Raw genomic sequence first — 5,595 nt, 5'->3', positions numbered from 1 at the left:
TAAGACTGGGGATCATGAAAGAGGACTCATTCATGATGTTTTGTATTCCGCTGATTTGGAAATATTCAAGTGCCAATAGACTAGAAAAGAACACTTTCAAAATTTGGTAGCACTAAATAAACTAAATTATGGCTGGGGCTGTTTACAGCTATTTGATTAGTCAAAAAGGAAAATTTAAAAAAATGTCACCAGTAAGTTGAAGTAAGCAAAATTCCAGGGGGTCCAGTGGGAGATAATCTGAAGATGCATGGACTGTGCTTCTGCAGAAGATTGAGATGAAATGGCTATTGTAATTTCCACAGACCTGGCCTTGATACCCTTTTCTGTCCTTCCAGTCATCTAAAAACATCCTATGTCCATTTTTCCCTTATGTGAATGGGTTTAATACTTGTAAAGCAGAAGAGCATGGAGACCTATGCTTTTGGTCCTTTCTTCCTTTAAAATATTATTATAATATTATAATATTATGTTCCCCAAATAAAAGTCAGTGTTTGCCAACAGAAGCTATGTGCCCTGTAGAAATGATCTTTCAAAGGCACAAGTAGGTGATTTAATCTTTTCTGGGCATGTAATGAAAAAAAGCCTTCATGAAGTTCACTTCTTATTCCTGGTTCTCAAACCAGAGAAATAACAGGAAGTTTCCATTCTACATTAATCATTTGTGAATGTTGACTATATTGGTTTGACTTTAAGAGTAAATAGGGAGTTCTTGGTGGCGTTTCTTTTGGTTTATTTTTTTTTTTAAGGACCTGTCAGGCCTGTTTGACCTTGATGCATCAGCTCCATTCATTATTCTTCTGCAAGGTGTTGGTTCATTTCCTACATCATGGGGATAAGTAGAAAGGGACTAGATAGCAGAGGGGGTTACTCCTTGCTTCCTGTTAGCTGGTCAGATGTCAGGCTAGGCTTTCTGCTCTCTAGCTTGATTGATAAGCTTGAAGGACTCCACGGCAGGTATGCAGGTCAGGGGGATAACAGCTGGAAAATATGCACCCAGCAGAGAGACCACACAGAGAGAGACCAAATTCTTTCTCACTTATCTCTGAACAATTTCAGGATAACTTGGTGGTTAACACGACATGATTTGACATCTGACGCAGTGTGTAATCTCTGGATGTAGCCATATAATTATGCTCTGAGTTCTACTCAGCTGATAAAATACTCTCTTACAAAGTGGGATGATGCTAATTGTTTCTTACTTTGATTTTAGCTGCAAAATAATATCCAAGACTCAGCAATGACTGTCAATATGCTGCTGGATATTCAGAGATTTTACATGTAATTGTGAAACAGATACATCTGAAGGATTTGACAATTTCTGCTCCTTACTGGTCATAGAAAGAAGAGCTGCTAAGTATGGGAAAAGTTGGGATAAAATTTGTCCTTGCTCAGAGATCGGGAAGTGTCAACAAATGTGTGCTTGGATTGGAGCCATTCCAATCTGGCATCACTGGTAATGCAATGCTGCTGATAAGAAAGAGCCCTTGGCATGTTAGTGAGGGCTGTGTGATGCAGTCTGTCCAAATGAACCACAGTGTTTAATTATCTTTGTCTTCCTCAGTGCCTTCCTTCCATGGGTACCCTACTGGAGGGAGGTCCTGGGTGGACACTGGATGCACACAGACCTTGCCAGTTGCCTCTGTATTCCCACGTGTACACATCCTCACCTTGACACATCCTGTCTCTCCCTGGTAGATAAATGTTGAGGTACTTCTTGCAAGTATTTTGGGTGCTGCAGCCATGCTGATGTTGCTACAAGGGTAAATGCCATGGCTGGAGCAAAATGATTCTATTTAGTCCTGAAGTACAGAGTGCCCTGGAGAGGAGAGTGCCCATGATCTGCCCTGCAGTAGCTCAAGGTCACAGTGCTTTGTTTGTCCCTTTACAAAGCAAGGAGATGATGGCTTCTCTTTCCTGTATCAACATTAGGTTCCTGAACTTTCTGTAGTAGTTAGAAACAAGAAGTAACTTTACAGAATAACTGGTCTTGGGGCTCAGTACTGCCTGAAGAGGCACATGGTACTGCCAACTGTTCTCTAAGTGCTGCCTTTAAACTTTAGTTCATAAGCTGGAGCTAAAACTGGTTAGAGCTCACATCCTTACCTTTGATGAATGGATGGCCCAGAAGTAAATAACATCAGCTGAGGACTGAATTTTGTCAGTTTCTAGAACAAGATTTAAAATAATATAAATAATGAGATGAGATCCCTTCCTAGAGTAAATTAATCTGAAATGAATTTTCAGAGAGGGAATAGGCAGGAGCAAACACCTGCTTCTGACATTCTCTTCTACAATTTTTTTTTAATATGTAATTTTATTCTTCTCAAATGGTGAATCTTTGCTGGGCCCTGTGTAGTCACAGTTGTGATACTCTCTCAGGGGCGCTGTTATGCACATTTGTACTTTGAGACAGCAGTAATCACACACAGTTTGGGGTTTGCGTGCTCTTTTGTTAAAACTAATCACTGAAGCATAAACACACCCTACTGATCATATTTAGTTATGGATGTTTTAGGGTGCTCTCCATGTTCAGTAACAGGCAATTGTCTGGTACAGGCATAATCCAGCTATAGGAGAATGTCAGAGCTAGAACTGAAAGAAAGGAAAATCAGTTGGTTTCACTTATTCCGGGTGTATCTGTGACAAAGCAATAGTTTTTCACCAGTCTTCATTTTGGTAATGGAGATTTGGTGGCAAATAAATTTAAATTTCTGAAACAGTAACTTTTAGGAGACCTGACCTCTTGTTTTGAAACCAGCAGATTGATTTCTATCAATGTGACCTACTCCACTGAGTATTAAACAAGCAAACAACTTCACTGTGAATTGCACAGGAGTGCTGGTTTCACAGTCAGGTGTTATGTGCCTGTGGGTAGCAGGTAATACTCCTCCCCTTCAAAACATCAACCTGGTCTTTTAATTGTGTAATTCCACCTCTTCCCTTCCTCCCTGTCCCCTGTCCTTCCTGCTCCAGCCCCTTTGCAGGTGTCTGGTGTGACCCATCAGGTGGGTCTCTGTTTGCCTGTCATCCCAGGAGCTGATGGCCTTACGGAGGCACGGCTGATTGCACAGAGCGGAACCGAGCCGCTCTGAGGTGCAGGTGTGAGCAATCGCCAGAGATCTCTGCTAATCCTGGGATAGGGGAACACCCTGGGCTGCAGCAGGCATGGCCAGAAAGGGCTAAATGAAGTGCAAAAGGGAAAAACAGAAAAAGTTAAATGCCGCAGCTTCCTTTTCCCAGATGGTTTGAGTTATCTGGCGCTTGTAAAATGAGTTGCTCTTTTTTGGCAGCCCATGAGCATGGAGTTTTGGAGCATGGCTGTGGGTTTGTCTATAAATATATATACACACACATACACACACACACACACATATATATATATATATATATATATACTTATATAAATTGCTTTATTGGTAATTAATTTTCCAAGGACTTTATGAGTCAATGGAAATTCCTATCCTCTTCAAGAATTTTGAGTTTCAACAAAATATGAAGCTCATTTACACTTTGTTTTCCTTGGCACCTGTGGAGATCAGGTAGCTGAAAGCATGATTGAATCTTAGGGCTTGTCATACATGGTGCACAAGAGCTCTGCTGGGTGTGAAATGCATTTGACAGTGCTGGGAACAAAGGAATGGATCCACTGAGAAATTGTCTGCTTTGGGCACCTGAAGTATCATGCAGGCCAAATGCAGGGGAAATGCTAAAGACAGCTGGGATACAGCAGGCAGGGGACATGAGACACATATAACAAAATGTAATAGGTGAAAATGAGGGTGTTGCTGAAGAAATAAAAATAGGGTTTCTGGAGCAGGGAGAAGAGAGGGCAGTAGAAACATGTAGAGGTGATGAATCCCTTGTGGGCTGGATGTCTTTGATCTGCTCAATAAATATTGCTTTGCCTTATGAGATTTTACATTCCACTCAGGCTTCCTCCTCAGTACTCTCCTGAAATCTTGTGAGTTACAAGTTTGTATTTTATAAGAATTTTATACTAAACTTGATTCCAGATGCTGAGATTAAGAAAAAAAAAATAAAAAAATAAAAGTCTGTATATCTGGATTCTACTATCTACAGCAGCATCTGATATATTCATAACATTTATTTGGTGTTCTTTAATATTAACAAGAAATAAATCTTATATTTACAATAAAATAAATCTAACAATCACTGAAGGTTAAGCTTTCTTATAATAGAGAAAAATTTCATGTAGAAATAATATACTGCCTTTAAGGTCCAAATTCTGTCATTCAGGGAAAGGACTGCAGGATACAGCCCTTTATTTGCAAACAGGGAAGGGCAATTGCACTAAGTAAAGCATGCCTTCAAAAACCAACAAGAAATTGGAGAGGTATAGAGAAGATTAAAGTATTCCTCAGCAAAGGAGGTTAATCCAATTTCTCAGCACCAATTTTTCTGCACTTAAAAAGAGATTGTAGTCTGTGTTCTTGATCCATCAGGTGTAAGTTAATTTAATGCATCACCTGTTGCTTGATATTTATTTATCTCTAGGCATATATTTTGCAGAGGGTACTGTGATACAGGGATACAACTTCTGTTCTTCCCCTCCCTCTCCACACACAAAGTCCAACTGACTCTATAGTTTGTGTTCTCTGAGACCCAAGAGACCTTGCTTCAACTTTTAGTACTCCCCTTGCTGGCCTGGTATAATGTCACTTTGTCACACTTAGTGTGCTTGTAGTATAACCTCTCCTTTGCATTGTGGAAACACTCCAAAAAAACAGATGCATAGCCAGGTCCCTACCTCAACAAGTGTAAACTGAGAGGACAAAAACAGACACAGAATAAAATAAAGGTCTGTAACATGTGAGTAAAGTGACCAGAACAATGACTGGATTGTAGTTTATTGTTTGGTTTTCAAGTTAAAATCCCCAAGAAAATCCCTCCTGTCAATTAAACTGGAAGGAGGGGGGATGGCTCTCTCTCACTTTCTTCCTACTTGCAGCTCTCTTCCTTCAGTCTAGAAGCACAGTCTGCAGAGGAGGTGGGATTGAAATCAGTGAAAACTTGTGTATTGACCCAAGATGCCTGGGTTGGGCCCATTTACAAAAAGTCTGGTGAAGTAGGTCTTGGGAAGGGAGCAATACTTGAGGACAGACCCAGCTAAAGAGCAGCATTAATGCTCAGATATCTCTAAAAGAGAATTTTTTCCCCCTTCCTCTTCCCCTTTACCTAACTCCTCAATGTGAAATGGATGCAGATGTGTGGAATGAATTCATCCGGGATTTAGAAACACCATTTTGTGTGTGTACCCACCCACATAATTGCTTTCCTTTCACATTCTGCACTCCTGTGCACACCTGTGGGATGTTGGCAAGACCTCCTGGATATTAGATCTACTGAACATATGACCCATATAGTTTTCATAGTATGGTAAAATTACAGAATTACACCTGGGTAGCCTTGCTGGGCCATGTACTGCATCCTGCTTTCACCTTCTGTATTGTTTTGCCTTTAACAAGGCAGTATAATGGGAATCAGGACTAGTGTGTCCCTTGTAATTTGCAATTTTGTATTTCCATTTATTCTTATGATAAGATTCAGGAGTAGTCAGAGCATTCCGGTTGCTGA

This window comes from Pseudopodoces humilis, chromosome 11, assembly GCF_049639895.1.
Source record: "Pseudopodoces humilis isolate 2021_Gansu_Grassland_sample_001 chromosome 11, ASM4963989v1, whole genome shotgun sequence".
Taxonomy (NCBI): Eukaryota; Metazoa; Chordata; class Aves; order Passeriformes; family Paridae; genus Pseudopodoces; species Pseudopodoces humilis.
This window is presented reverse-complemented; position numbering follows the sequence as displayed.